The sequence below is a fragment of the Chiloscyllium punctatum genome, chromosome 7 (genome assembly GCF_047496795.1).
Source record: "Chiloscyllium punctatum isolate Juve2018m chromosome 7, sChiPun1.3, whole genome shotgun sequence".
NCBI lineage: Eukaryota > Metazoa > Chordata > Chondrichthyes > Orectolobiformes > Hemiscylliidae > Chiloscyllium > Chiloscyllium punctatum.
Window position 1 is genome coordinate 71855435 of NC_092745.1, and position 16538 is coordinate 71871972.

The 16538-nt window shown below is 40.5% G+C and overlaps 1 protein-coding gene across 8 annotated transcripts in view; it reads right to left on the reverse strand.

The window, feature by feature from the left end:
* Positions 1–9216, reverse strand: part of odr4 (odr-4 GPCR localization factor homolog) — a 119220-nt gene extending 110004 nt beyond the window's left edge. For 4 of the 8 annotated variants that reach the window (XM_072573963.1, XM_072573964.1, XM_072573966.1 and 1 more), the window contains exons 1-2: positions 9078–9216; positions 6615–6719 (exon numbers count right to left, since the gene is read on the reverse strand). The gene's annotated coding sequence lies outside the window, so the exon portion shown is untranslated. Of the gene's footprint in view, positions 1–5843; positions 5942–6614; positions 6720–9060 lie in introns of all 8 variants that reach the window. The other 4 variants (XM_072573960.1, XM_072573959.1, XM_072573962.1 and 1 more) reach the window with 3 other exon arrangements.
* Positions 9217–16538: the final 7322 nt, after the last annotated feature.

A 16538-nucleotide genomic window follows, 5' to 3' on the forward strand; every position in this document is an offset into this window, starting at 1 on the left:
AGAATTAAAATCTTCATTTTGTGAAATATCAAGACCAATGTAAAATTCAGAAAGGTAACTAACTTACTGTTTCTGATATTCTGATACTTATTTTCAGCAACAATTCTAAACATCCATATTTGCGACATCTTTTGTTTCTCACAATATCAAGTTTCAGATAATTACGGGATTAAATACATTACGATGCAACCTTACCTGTCAGTCTTAAATAACAAGAACTGAGAATGCCCTAATAGGAAATCAGCTTGAAGTAGCTTTAATATTTTAAAGAAATGTTGTAGTTGAGTTTTTGCGGTTACATCAGCTCAATCCACGTTCAATCTGCCCAAACAGCACAGGGAATTTTATACACAACTGAGGTACATACTGAACCATTAAACTATTGTTTTCTGGTATCTTTCACACTGGATCAAGATTCAAGTTGCCTGAATTGACCCACAAAACAAGATGAAATTGCACAATTTTGCTGATTCAGGATAGATCTTCAACTTGTAATCCTGACGTAATAAAAAGCTATTGATCAGATATTCTTCTGTTTCTCTCTATAGAAATGCTGCCAGAGAAATTAACAACATTTTGTTTCTAATTCAAATTTTGAGCATTCATAATATTTCACAAATTGACATAATCACAAGCATCAGTAGGCATTTTTCAAAAGCTTTTTTATAACGAGAACATTTAATTTATGAATATGCTGTGACTTCCATTGAACTAGTACATGATTCAGAATCATTTTTTGATGCAATTTTTAATTACTTTAAATTGGGTTGCTCACCACTGGAAAACAAATTACTTGGTTAAAAAAAAATATTTTTTACTGATGGAACTTCAAAGGTAATGATTGTTGGATTACTATCTTAGGGATGTACAATTTGGCACAGATCTTCAAAGTAGGGAGTTGAACGCATGGCCCATGGTTCAGGAATTTTATTCATAAGGTACTTGTGACAGTGTTACAGAAAGAGGGAAGTGTTTTTTTGGGCTGGCTTCATTTCAACAAAGTTCTCCATGTTCTTCATTAGTAACAATACTCATGGCACCTAGTACCTTGACCTGCATGCCAATCAGGGGTCTCCTGTATGCTAGCCATCAAATTCTTCGCCTAAACTGTGCAGCAGTATTTGACTGCCACCACACATTCAGTGTGCTGGCAAACAGATCAACCTTTACCCCTGATGTAGCTGCAAGCTACTCGTGCCAAGATGGCACATTTTGATTCAACTTCTATATTAGCCTCTAAAATGTGTACAGTACTGGTATCTGCATTGCTAGCTAAGTGTTAGATCAACTGACAGGCTCTCTTCCTCAGAACAGTGCTGTTGCTCTTTGCTCTTCTTGACCTCCTGCTACTGGACAACTGGAAGTCTGTAAGTGTCTGGAAACAGGAACTCAGAATAGTTGACATGAGGAAAGTGTGAAGGAGTTGGAACCAGTAGGTCCATTGCCACATCAGAAATAGTTTGCTCATTAAGCCACACAGCAAAATGCAGGAAAATGTCACCATTTGCAATGTTCTCAGGAACATCAACTGACCCCTTGATGCAGAAAACCATCTTCTTAGTCAAACTCAAGAACTGCTGGTTCTGCTCTGGTCACTTCTATTGTGCATTACCTAATTCTCCAAGTGAGAAGTCAAAATGTCAGTGTGTCTGCCACATCATGTTGAGGTGATGTCCTGAATAACTAGACACAGCAAGAGATGGGTGAGAGGCTGACTGCATTGGTAGGTATGTGAGGATCAAGTGGAACATATTGCTGTTCAAGGTGAGTCCTGAGTTCCAAGAGGTGTTGCGGGATGAGTATTGTATGTGTGTCAGGCTGGTGATTTGATGGGTGCACAGTGTCATGCCAAGCAAAATACATCCACTAACATTGACCACTTACATGAGGTCATGAGAGCTTTTCCGGCTCGGCTACCTGATGCTCAGGTTTAGATTCCGATCGCTGGCACTCCTTGTCACCTCCATTCACTTCCTTGAGGGTTGTCCTTCAGGGCCTCCTAATCATCTGTAAACCCCTATTGTATCCTTCCTCCAACCCATCTGCTTCCAATGGTTCCAACATCAAATCTTCAATTATGAGTCCATTTGTTTACCCTGTTGTTTATTTTGCAATAGGTTACATTGCAACAACCTTATTGTGTGGCTTTCCTTTTAATAGAAACTGCTTTTAAGTAAAGCAGGGTTCCATCAGTTCTGCAAGCATCATTGCTGAGTCCTCCCTATTGTGAGCTCGGGCCTTACATATATTCAGGAGTAGAAAGCAGCATAGGAGCCACTCAGGTCAACGATGCATTCATTCGGACGATACTTGAAACATGTCCATCGTGATCTGAATGGGAGCAGGCAGGTCAAAGATCATGCTGAAATAATGGGGCCAATCAATTCTCAGCCAAAGGTCTCAAAGGGAATCAAGGGATATATGTTGGAAAAGTGTCACTGAGGTCAAGGATCAGCTGATTATCTTTATTGATGGCAGGGCAGGCTCATAGGGCCTTATGGCCGACTCATGCTCAGATGTCTTATACATTTAACTGTCACATTTTCCTGAATATGCCGATAGTGGAAACTCTATCCCGTGTTATGTTGTTGGTAGCTTTTTTCAACATTGATACAGGCACAGTAAAATGAGCACATTGCAATAATACAGCTTCTTGTTCATTATTCTCAAGCCAGCTTTTTCATATGTAACATGCTAGACAAGTACTATTTTTGGAAAAAGAGTGAAAATAATTTGCATATATTCAATCTTTTTGACAATGACATGGATGATTACCTGAAAACAATCTCAGATGAGGAAGGTACAGAAGAACCAAATTAGGGAAAAAGAAGAAAATATAACAAGAGGAGAATCTTACTCTTGCGACAACAAAGACTATAATAATTTATTTTTGAAGTAATAGCAATGATATTCCATCTAGTCAGTAACATAAAAGCCCAGTAAGAATGAGTTGGATTCAAAATTAATTCAACGGCAGGGAGCAAAGGGTAATAGCCAGTGGGTGGCTTTAAGCCTGGAGTACTGTTTTCAATGGGGATTTCACAGGCTCAGTATTAGATCACTTTCTCTTCGTAATATATATCAATGATGTCAATTTAAATGTAGGGGCAATAATTAAGTAGTTTGAAAGTGATAAAAAATTGGGTTTCCTGATTGTTGATGAGGAAGAAGGCTGTAGTTTTCAAGAAAATATCAATAGGCTGGTCATTTGGGCAGAAGAATAACAACTTGGTGAAGTGTAATGAAGTGCAATTAGGAAGGTCAAACAAGGCATGGTATAAGAATGAAATAAGTCATTGGATACTGAGAAGTATAAAGGAATAGAGGAACTTAGACTGCATGCCCAAAAATCCTTGGATGCAAACTAAAGATAAGTAGTGATTAAAGGGTGAGGTGGTCATGTAGTGATAGACGGAGGTGGTGACGCAGTGATAATATTATTGAACTAGTAATCCTGAGCCTTGCATTAGCATTCCGGGGACATGTGTTCAAATCCCACCATAGCAGATGATGAAATTTGAATTCAACTTAATAAAGATCTGGAACAAAAAAAGAGCTAACCTAATAGTAATCATTGTCAGTTATAGAATCATAGAGATGTACAGCACGAAAACAGATCCTTTGGTCCAACCCATCCATGCTGACCAGATATCCCAACCCAATTTAGTCCCACCAGCCAGCACCCAGCCATAACCCTCCAAACCCTTCTTATTCATATACCTATCCAGATGCCTTTTAAATGTTGCAACTGTACCAGCCTCAACCACTTCCTCTGGCAGCTCACTGCATACACATACCATCCTCTGCGTGAAAAAGTTGCCCCTTAGGTCCCTTTTACATCTTTCCCCTCTCACCCTAACCCTATACCCTCTAGTTCTGGACTCCCCCACTTCAGGGAAAAGACTTTGTCTATTTATCCTATCCATGCCCCTCGTAATTTTGTAAACCTCTATAAGGTCACTCCTCAACCTCCGATGCTCCAAGGAAAATAGGTCCAGCCTGTTCAGCCTCTCCCTATAGCTCAAATCCTCCAACCCTGGCAACATCCTTGTAAATCTTTTCTGAACCCTTTCAAGTTTCACAACATCTTTCCAATCGGAAGGAGACCAGAATTGCACCCAATATTCCAAAAGTGGTCAAAACAATGTCCTCTATAGCCGCAACATGACCTCCCAACTCCTGTACTCAATACTCTGACCAATAAAGGAAAGACTTCTTTGTTCAGCAATACACCCTCAGACCTTACTATTAAGTGTATAAGTCCTGCTAAGATTTGCTTTCCCAAAATGTAGGACCTTGCATTTATCTGAATTAAATTCCATCTGCCACTTCTTAACCCCTGGTCCATCTGATCAAGATCCTGCTGTAATCTGAGGTAACCTTCTTCTTTGTCAAACAAAACCATCTAGTTCACTAATGTCCTTTAGGGAGGGGAATCTATCACCCTTACATAGTCTGGCTTACGTATGTCTCCAGGCCCACTTCAATGTAACTGAATCTTAACTGTCCTCTAGGAATGGGCAATAAATGTTGTCCTTGTCAGCAACGCCCACATTCCGCAAACAATTTTTTAAAAAGCCACATAACGCACCTTCTGCTTTTAGCTAAGGCAAATGTAAAAGTAAAGATTTTATGCTAGAACTGTGCAAAACACCAGTCAGGCCACAGAATACCATGTAAAATTCGAGCCACTGTATTGTAAAAATAAGTGAAAATGCTGATACGGTACAGTGCAGATCTAAGAGGACCGATTGAATAGGTCAGAGTTGTTTTCTTTGTAATAGAGAAGACCAAGGGGAGATATAATTATGGTATATAAAATTATTAAACTTATGGATGCAGTAGATAGGGAAGATCTATTTGCTTTAGCAAAGAATAACCAAGATATAGAGACTTAAAGGATCTGGGAGAATGGCTGGAGGGGAGTTGCAAAGAGATTGTTTCACTCAAGACATTGGAGGAGGTCTTGAACACAAAGTCTGAAAGATTCAGTACAAAAAAAACCTATCTGGATATGTACTGAAAGTGGCAGAACTTAGAAGGTTACGACCAAGCGATGAACTATGATAATGGGTTGAACAGCTCTCTTTGGGGTTTGCATGGAAATTATGGATTGAATTACTTCTTTATCTGCCACAAAGGAAAGGGACTCATTACTGTGTGCGCGTGGCCAGTGGAGTGTTGGGGATGATAAGTGAAAGGCAATCTCAGAGGTTGTTGGAGGAGGAAGAGCTTTCCTGAGTTTTCTGTCAGTAGGGAATATGGAAAGCATGGTTGAAAACCACCTTTTCTTCATAATTGTTTTCAGAGGATGTGGGCTTTGCTGGTTTGGTCAGTGCTTACTATCCTTCCCTCACTATCTGCAAGAAGGGGTTATGAGCTACTTTCTTGAACCATTTGGTGTACGCACACCCACAAAACAAACAGAGAAGAATTTCACAGTTTTAATCCAGCAACAGTGCAGAATAGTGACATATTTCTAAGTTAAGATTGTGAGTAATAAAAAAAGCATTAACAGTTTTTTTTTAACATCTACTATGCCTGGAAAACATTATTCTCATTATTGCTGTTTGAGAGATTTACAAAATAAATATATTGTTTGATTACCTTCTGATTAATTATGCAATTTGAACACTGGGTTAAGATTATGGGCCCACAATTCCACACTATTTTTAAAAATAATATTCCTACGCTTTTATTTTAATTAAGTTCTCATTATTCTAATTTACTAACAATATGGACAGATACCAACGTCATTACATTTCATGCTATTATACCATAGCTGAGTTAATGCCACATAATCCTTTTTTCACAGAAAAACAGACAGATATTTTGACACTTACCAGTATTTATTCAAGTCACCCTTTGTTACCTTGTTGTTTGTTTTAGAGCTGCTGCCTGCAGCTGCTTTGGAACAGATATTCTATGTAGAACTCCCTTCCTGTGACAACATAAAGTTTGACTCCAGTGACATCATGAATGAAGAAAAGCTGCCCATAATTCAATATCCCCCAAAGGAGTTAAACTTCACAAAGTTAAAGAAGTGAAATTCTACAAAATAATCTGTTTTGAGAAACTCTAGCAGCAGCTTTAAAGCAGACAAGATAGTAACAATGGGATTTACAGACATCAATCTCTTTATCACATCTAGGATACTGCAGCAAAAATAGACCCCATTTGCTCTAAACAGTTATTTCATTGGTATTTTAAGTTCACAGAGGAATCATGTGCAGTTACATGTACTTCATTTTAGTCTCTAAAACACTGAGCAATCTGTTCATTATTGGTCATGTGAAGAATCTAAAATAATGGGTATAATAGATGTTATAGATATAAAACGGTGTAAAAGTATATAGATATCAGAAGGAAAAGAAAGAAATAGCATGCTTGGGAGCTAGAAGCTTAAACAGATGAGCTTTTCCCATGCGTAACTTTTACACTTTTGTGACCATTACAGGGAAGATTTGCAAAATCATATTTAGAGTTATCTAGATGTAAAAACTTTCACATTGATCCCCATTAGTTACACAGGAATTACAAACTAAAAAGATAAATTTAAAAGAATATGAACTGCGGACATTTATTTTGATAGAAACGCTGATATGTACATCTACCTTAATATACTTCCTTTGGAATGGTTACAGTGCTTGATTTCCTGAACATAAGAGATTCCAGAAGCTCCACAAGATACACATTCTGTTTTGATAGGAATGGAAATTCTAGGAAAAAAACAGATTGAAAGTGAAATATATGTCTAGAAAAAAAAACTAGCAAGGGAAGAACTCTAAACTGAAAATGTTCAATAGTAATTTTACCAGAAAAACATGCAAACCTGAGCTTTTCATTAAATTAGAAAAATGGGAAATTTCAGCTCCAAAAAAGGTCTACCAAAGTTTTCCTAACAATATTTTATTGATTTTCATACTTCATGGTTTAAGAGTCAGGCAGATGTCGCTCAACAAATACTTTGGGGATGGAAAAATATTGAAGGCACTTTGTAGTGTAGATAAATCAATCACAAGATAAATGGAACAGTATTTCTAAATGAAATTGGATATTGAGCATACAACACAGTACCTTTATTGCAAATGTAAATGCCAAATTAGTGCAAAAAGGATGTTGCATTGCAAAGGCAGTTTCTGGCCAGGTTAGTACTCAAATTGATAATTCACCTCTCACTTCCTGGTGACCCATGTTTAATGTTGAAATGTCAAACATCTATTATCTATCGTAGAGTATTTTAAAAAGTTTCTTTTAAAAACTTAAATACATTTAAGAAAGTTGTAAAATATGTATAATGTTTTAAACAAAAGCAAAAGATTTTTGATAGTTGCCACAAAGCTAATTTGGAAGCTAATTTAGAGTTACCACACTCTGGAAAACATAATCCCAGCCAAATGTAGCAGCACAGGTAACTGACAGTAATTGGCGTGATGTCAGGTGTTTAGAATTTTATTTCCTCAAATTGATGTTAATTGTTGACAGTAATTGTTTTGCAGGTCAATCCATAAAAAAAGGTAATAACTATCAATATGCAGAAAATTCAAAGAATAAAATTCATGGAAATGATCTATTTTTGTTCCCCAGAAGTCTCCCTTTTACTATCCATTTATGAGCTTATACTTTCAATTTAAAAGTGATAAGGTTACATTTATACAGTGCCTTTTACAGCCACAAGCACTTTACAGTCAATTAACTACTTTTGAACTGTAGTCAGTGTTGTAATGTAACAAACACCACCAATTTGCACAAAATAAATTCCAATGTACAGCATGGGAATGACCAAATAGCTTGATTTTGTAATATTGACTCGGGGTTAAATATCAGCCAGGAAAACAGGCATAACCTCCTTGGGATTAATTAGGTCCATTTGGCAGGGCAAGCAGTGCCTTGGCTTGTGATCTCATCTAAACAATGTCATAAAGTCACAGAGTTGTACAACATGGGAACAGACTCTTTGGTCCAACTCATACATGCCGACCAGGTATCCCAAATCAATCTAATCCCATCTACCAGCATTTGGCCCATATCCCTCTCAATCCTTCTCATTCATGTACCCATCCAGATGCCTTTTAAATGTTATAATCGCACAAGCCTCCAGCACTTCATTTCGCACCTCATTCCATACTTGCACTAGCCTCTGCATGAAAAAGTTGCCCCTTAGGTCCCTTTTATATCTTTCCTCTCTCATATTAAGTTTTGGATTCCCCTACCATGGGAAAAAGACTTCGACTATTCATGCGATCCGTGGCCTTCATGATTTTATTCATCTCCAAGGTCACCCCTCAATTCCTGACACCTCAGGAAAAATAGTGCCAGTCTGTTCAGCCTCTTGCCATAGCTCAAACCCTCCAACCCCAGCAGCATCCTTGTAAATCTTTTCTGCACCCTTTCAAGTTTAACACCCATCTTTCCTATAGCAGGGAGACCAAAGTTGAAAGCAGTTTTCCAAAAATGGCCTAACCATGGAGTCACAGATGTCATTTCTAGTAGCTCAGCACTGGACTGTCAGTCAACCTTTGGGTAATTTTGGGCCAGCCACGGATTATGGAATAGGGTAGGATAGGATAGTCAGGGCAGTCAAGAGTGGCTGCAAACCTACAAGTCTGAGAAAATGCTGTTAAGTTTAAAAGTGACACAAGTTTGTACAAGGTCTCCCCGTGACCCCTTGAGGGGGGAGGGGCGACAACACCTTATGAGATCACAGGGAATTGTGACTTCACAGTCAGGACGTCACTTCAGGAGATGTCATCAAACAAACTGCTTCCAAACAATAACCGGTCAGCAAAGTAGGAATCGGAAAACTAACCAAATAATAATAATAATAAAGTAACAGGCGTTTGCATCTTTATGACCTCCCCCCTTCCCCCTCTCATCTGATTGCTGAACGATGTTGTTTCGGCTTTCCAACCCCGACGAGACAATGTTTGCGCTGCGCAGCGGGGAGGAACAACTCATCCCCTGTTCTCAGGCCGTCCATCCACCTGACCTTTCAATAAGTTTAACGCAGCCCAGCCCACCATACTACTACTACTCCCGCTGCTGCCGCCGGTAAAGTACCGTGTCTGTTCTCGTACCGATTTCTTTCTTTTTCTCTCCCTCTCGCACACTTTATTTCGTAGCGACCCTTTTTTTTTCGATCAGATTTCGCCGCTACGGCTCTCGGCCAATCAGCGCAGGCTGGCCCACTCTGATGACGTGTCGCGGCCTAACCGCCCGGAGCGCGCGGCGCAAAGCCGCCGCTGACGGTTGGTCGCGCGCACTTTGCGCGTTCAAATCAAAACGGAATCGCCAGCGCCCTACACGACCCTAATGTCAAGTGGGCACAATGGTGTTCCCAGTTCAAACTCCATTACAACAACACCAACGTATTGGGATCTTGATTTTTTTTGACGACTTTAATGCAAGGTTCAGAGACTTGAGCACATAAAATTCCTGCTGCCTTTCAGGTGAGATTTTAAACTCAGGTACAAATTTTTCCCTCAGATGGAGCGAAAAGATCCCTTTCCGATGAAGAAATTACTGTGGCGTCTTGAGAAATATGTACCAACCAACATAGTCTCTACCGCCACAAAGTAGGTTAGCGGGTGATTTAATTTGTGCTTTAATTACAACAAGGTAAACTGGGGAAGAGTTAAAAATCACAACACCAGGTTATAGTCCAACAGGTTTATTTGGAAGCACTAGCTTTCAGAAGGCTGCTCCTTCATCAGGTGGTTGTGGAGAATAAGATTGTGTAAATCCGTCTTTTAGATTAGAATCAGTTTGACCATAGTGGCACAGACAGCCTCACAGGAAAACTCAACACACCTTCAATACATTATCTAGGCTAACATGACACCCATTGTTAAAATTCACTTGAGAATCTAACTTTTTTTAAAAAGAAGTTTTGCGATTTACATATGAAAGAACTGAAACCAACATAGTCATTCTAAAAGATGAGAGACTTAAAAATAATCCAGGTGTTTTTCAATATATAATTTCAGTTATATCACACTGTAAACATTTGCTATAAATACTGTCTTACAATGTTTCCAACACCGGCATCTCCGAATCATGAATGTTATTCTCCACAACCACCTGATGAAGGAACAGTGTTCCGAAAGCTAGTGCTTCCAAATAAACCTGTTGGACTGTAATCTGGTATTATGTGATTTTTAACTTTGTACAGCCCAGTCCAACACCAGCGTCTCCAACTGGTGAAGTGTCAGTTTGGCATTTCAGGAAGACCTGAACTGTGCAATATTAATTCAATAGTTAACTCTCAATCATCACAAACACAAATTATGTGGTAATTATCACTGCTGCCTGTGAGAGCTTGCCATTAAACAAGTTACTGTGTTTCCTACTTTACAAAGATTATAAGACATAGGAGCAGAAATTGGACCATTCAGCCCATCGAGCTTGCTCCATCATTCAATCATGGCTAAGTTTCTCCACCCCATTCTTCCACTTTCTCCCTGCATCTCTTGATCCTCAAGAACCTATCTATCTCAGTCTTAAATATACTCAATGACTTGGCCTCCATAGCCTTCTGTGGCAATGAATTCCATTGATTCACCACTGTCTGGCTTAAGACGTTTCTCCTTATCTCCATTCTAGAAGGTCTTCCCTTTCATCAAAGGCTGTACCCTCCGGTTCTAGTCTCTCCTACCAGTGGAAACATCTTCCCAACATCTACTCTTTGCAGGCCGCAGGCCATTCAATATTCTGTGCTCAAGCAGTTGGCTTTAAAAGCATTTTGAAAAATCCTGTGATCATGCAAGGCTAGAGTTCATGCATATAATACATGTAATTTTATTAATGCAAATCTTTATCAGAAAAGTACATTTTAAAACCTGAGCATATCAGAAAACAACATAAATGGATTGAAATAATATTTTGTCTGAATTCTTTACAAAACAAATATTTGGAAATAAGGGTCCAGTTCATACTTTGATATTTTCCAACCAACCTGTTTAAGAGATGTCATTACACATCTCAGCAGCAGGTGGAACTTAAATTCAGTCCTCCCATCATATTATTATCAAAGGTCAGAGATTTGGGTTTATAGTTCCACATTTAAACTTGTGGTAATAACATCAGAAATGCAATTTATGCTGCATCCAGTCTTTTTTAATTCACTTAACCATGATGTGGAAGTGCCGATATTGGACTGGGTCAGAAGTCACACAAGACCAGGTTATAGTCCAATAGGTTTATTTGAAATGACAAGATTTTGGAGTATAGCCCTTCATCAGGTGAAGTGAGTGGGAAGTACACAGAACACAGAATTTAGGGGCAGAAAGATCAAAAGGTCATACAAATGGTGTGAGTGGAGTTTCGAATAATAAGACTGCAGGTGGCCAAGAATGTTAGATGATGTGAGTAAAGTGTCAACAGCTGGATGACCTATGATACAATTAAATGAGGCAGAGAGATAATTACAAAAACTTAAAACTAAGGTGGTGCTGAAGACAAACCAAATGACTGGAATAACAGGGAACACAAACAGAAACCACTGGAAAAGCCCATCAGGTCTGGCGGCATGTGAAGAAAAACCAGAGGATGGGTCACTGGATCCAAAATGTTAACTACAATATTTCTTCACAAATGTTGCTAGACCCACTGAGCCCTATCCAGCAACCCCTGCCCTTGCTCCAGATTTAAAGCATCTGCAGTTCTTTATGTTTTTATTTGACTGGAATAATATGATAGGTATTAGAGTTGCATGCCAAAGTAATAAGCAATCCAAAACTATACAAACTAATTAAGGTAGAGAGATCATAACAATTTTTCAAGGTGATGGTGCCAAAACAGGACAGTGATGAAGATTTTACAGATGCAGACCAGGATGGTGGGGTCACACGTAACACAACATGAACCGAAGATCACTATTGAGGATGTCTTCATGGGTATGGAACTTGGCTATCAGTTTCTGCTCGGTGATTCTGCATTGTTGTGTATCTTGAAGGCCCCCTTGGAAGACGCTTATCCAAAGATCAGAAGCTGAAAGTCCTTGTCTGCTGAAGTGTTCCACCATTGAGAAGGAACACCTCTGTCTGGTGATTGTTGTGTGGTGTCCATTCATCAGTTGTAGCGTATGCATGGTCTCGCCAATATACCATTCCTCGGGGCATCCTTGACTGCAGCGTAAGATGATGGATAACATTGGCAAAGTCACATGAGTATCTGCCATATATGTGGTGCGTAGTGTTCCCACGTGTGATGGTACTATCCATGTCGATGATCTGATATGTCTTGCAGAAGTTGTGAGATGTGGTCAATGTTGTCCTGAAGGCTGAGTAGTTTGCCGCAAACGATTGTCAGTTTAAGGTTTGGCGGTTGAAAGCAAAGAGATGATCTTGATGGGATGTTTGTTGTCATCAATGACATGTTGAAGGCTGCGAAAAGCATGGCGTAGTAAGGATACTCTATCAGTCGTATCCTGTGTCTGTCTTCTGAGGAAGTCATTTATTGCTGCGACACATTGGAACTGACAATCGATGAGTTGAGCACCATATCCCATTCTTGAGGGTGTCCTTCAAAATCTTTAATTTTCCTGTGGGTGCCTGTGTATGCGCAGGGCTTATCTGTAGGGGATGGCATCTTTAACATGTTTAGGTTGGAAGCTAGAGAAGTGCAGTTTTATGAGGTTATCCATGGGCTTGCAGTAGGATGAGGTACCGAGGTATCTGTCCAGATGGAGATGCGTGTGTCCAAGAATGAGACTGATTTGAAGAGTAGTCCATGGAAAGCCTGATGGTGGAATGAAACCTGTTGATGTTGCTCTGTAGTCATTCAGTGATTCCTCGCCATGAGTCCAAAGCAAGAAAATGTAATTGATGTATCTTATGTATAGCATTAGTCAGAGGTCCTGCACAGAGGAGAAGTCTTGCTCGCACTTGTGCATGAAACTGTTGGCATATTGGGGTGCAAATTTGGTCCCCATGCCTGGTTGACAAAGATGAAGACATTGTGGTTGAAGATGAAGAGGGTGAGTTGTAGGAAGGCATTTGGAAATTGGCAGTTGTTGGTATTGAGTACTGAGACTGTTGCAGCGATGCCGCCATCGTGGGGGATGGTAGTGTAGAGTGCCAAAACGTCCACTGTGACAAGGAATGTTCCTGGTTCGACTGGCCTGTGGGTGCTGAGTTTCTGTAAGAAATTGGTAGTGTTGTGACAGAAGCTGGGGTTCCTTGTATAATGGGCATATTAAACCATTCAGATAATCCAGTGCAACGAAGAGATCAATGGAGGACGGTAATGCCAACAGTCTTTCACAGGCTGCCTTTGAGTTTAAGACAGAAGCTTGTGACATTGTCTATCGTTGTGTGACTGCTTTGTGGAACTCCTTCTGCAAAAATGGACCTCAAACTTCCAATTGCCTGCCACTTCAACACATGACTATTGTCCCTGGCCGACATTTGTCACAGCCCTGTTATATTGTTACAACACATCTAGGTTAATTGCAGTATTCCAATCACTACAATCAGGGGTGCCTGTTATCCAATTGCTTACCATCATTAGTATTTATTATCCAATTAGTTATTAAATTATTCATAATTAATTTACATGCATTCATTAATTCCTTATAAAGTATATTCTTCAGTAGTATTTCTTAACCATAAGTATGCTGGCTTAGCAGAGATAATATGGTGGTTGCAACAACTTCTAAAACCTGGGTCTATATTAATTATTTAACTATTCCCTTTTCAATTCTGTTGTCAACTTTTCCCCTTTCAGCAAAGCAAAATCTAAATAGTCCTCAAACATTAAAAGAATTTCTGACTTTTTCATGCAATGAATTTCATATTCCAAACACACTCTGAAAAAAAAATCTCAGTTGTCCTCTTAGCCTTCTATCTCTTACCTTAAATCTCTTCTGGTTAGCGACCCTGGTCATTGGTTGACATTTGTATGGCACAAATGTAATTTTCTAAGCCATAATGTTATACAGTCAAAGAGATCCAGGTATTGCTGCATAGGAACAGGAGAAGGCCATTCAGCCCTGGAGCAGGTGGTTCTTGATCCTGGTGCTTCTGGCTTAGAAGTAGGGGCACTATTTCTGCACCATAAGAGCTCTTGAACATTTTTAATATACAAAATGTAAATTGGCACAACCTGGTGATTTAACAGTACAGATGTGAGATATCCTAAAAAGAAAAGACAAGGTCAGAGATTAATGCATTTCAACAACAAAGCCCCTCCAGACAAATGCATTGGACCTCATCTGCAGGAGGGCTATTGACTGCTTTTGGTGGATGAATGGGTTGCATTGTATCTATACAAAAACACCAAAGAACTGCAGATGCTGGAAATCAGAAACAAAAACATAAATTGCTGTAAAAACTTAGCAGGTCTGGCAGCAATGCATGGAGAGAAAGCAGGCTTAGTTTTGTATCCAGTAACCCTTAAGTTCTGAGGCTTTAGTTTTTGCATTGCATCTATGCTCGGCCTTGATCAGGAGGGTTCCATAATGGAGTCATCAGCTACGGTTGCAGAAGGTAGCCTTTGCCTTCCAGTGACCATCCTTGAAATGAAGCAGGAACCTGAGAATTATCAAGAGTATAGGTGTCATGGTAGTTTGCAGGGTACCTGAAGAACCCTAAGATGTGGTAGTTACAGATCATTACTGATAACTTGCACACTGAATGGAACACTTTCCTATTGATGAAACAAGTGTGTTATGATATGGCACTCTTGGTGCGATGGGTGTAGTCGACAGCGTTCTGCAACTGAGAGAAACCAACAATGTTGGCAAAGCTTTGAAGGTCCAGGGTCTTTGAAGGCAACAGGACAAGTAGATAAGGTGGTTAAGAAGGTATATGAAATACTTGTCTTTATTACTCAAGGCATTGAATACAATACAAGAGTGGATGATGTATACAATGTTATTTTGGCCACGGCTGGACGACTATGTGCAGTTTTGATTGCCACACTGTAGGAAGCTGTGAGATCACACTTAGAGAGGGTGCAGAGGAGATTCATCAGGATCTTGTCTAAGCTGGAGCAATTCAGCAATGAAGAGAAACTGGGGTTGTTTTCCTCAGTTTAGAAGGTTAAGGGGAAACCTCATTGAGGTGCACAAAGTTATGTGGGGCATTGATAGGGTAGACAGGAAGAAGCATTTCCTTTTACAAGAGGGGTCAACTAGGGAGCACTGTTCTAAGAGAAGGAGCAGGAGGTTTAGAAAGGATTTGAGGGAAGATTTTTCACCCAGAGGGTGACGGGTATTTGGAACTTTCTGCCTAAAAGAGCAGTAAGAGGCAGGAATCATCAAGACATGTTAAGTATTCACATACTTACCCACCGGTGCAGATGCAATGAGCCAAAGAGCCTATTTCCATATTGTAAAACTTCTGTGATTTTAAGATTAGAATTGTGCTGGAAAAGAACAGCAGGTCAGGCAGAATTCAAGGAAGAGGAAAATCAACATTTTGGGCAGGAGCCCTTCATCAGGAATGAGGCTGGAAGCCTCAGGGGTGGAGAAATAAATGGGAGGGGGTGGGGCTGGCGAGAAAGTAGTTGAGAGTGCAATAGGTGGATAGAGGAAAGGATAAAGGTGATAGGTTGGAGAGGAAGGTAGAGTGGATAGGTGGGAAGGAAGATCGAAAGGTCATGAGGATGGTGCTGAGCTGGAAATTTGGAACTTGGGTAAGGTGAGAGGAAGGGGAAATGAGGAAACTGGTGAAGTCAACATTGATGACCTGGGGTAGAAGGGTTCCGTGGCGGAAGATGAGGCGTTCTTCCTTCAGGCATCGGGTGGCGAGGGAGTGGAGGTGGAGGCAGCTCAGGACCTGCATGTCCTTGGCAGAGTGGGAGGGGGAGTTGAAATGTTTGGCCACAGGGCGCTGAGGTTGATTTGTGCAGATGTCCCAGAGATGTTTTCTGAAGCACTTTGCAAGAAGGTATCCAGTCTCCCTAATGTAAAAGAGACCGCATCTGGAGCAACGGATGCAATAAATGACATTTGTGGAAGTGCAGGTGAAACTTTTATGGATGTGGAAGGCTCCTTTGGGGCCTTGGATGGAGGTGGAGGTGGAGGCGGAGGTGGAGGGGGGGGGGGGGGGGGGGGGTGGAAGGTGTGGCCTCAGGTTTTGCAATTCCTGTGGTGGCAGGGGAAGATGCCAGGAGGGGAAGGTGGGTTGTTGGGGGGCATGGACCTGACCAGGTAGTCATGGCGGGAATGGTCTTTGTGGAAAGGGGTGGAGAGGGAAATATATCCCTGGTGGTGGGGTCCGTTTGTATGTGGCAGAAATGACGGCAGATGATATGGTTTATGTGGAGGTTGGTAGGGTGGAAGGTGAGGACCAGAGGGGTTCTGTTCTTGTTGAGGTTGGAGGGGTGGGGGTGGGGACGAGGTGTGGGACATGGATGAGATGCATTGGAGGGCAAATTCAACCATGTGGGAGGGTAAATTATGGTCTTTAAAGGAGGCGGCCATCTGGTGTGTTCTATGGTAGAACTGGTCCTCCTGGAAGCAGATATGGCGGAGGTGAAGGAATTGAGAATACGAGATAGCATTTTTGCAGGAGGTACGGTGGGAGGAGGTGTAA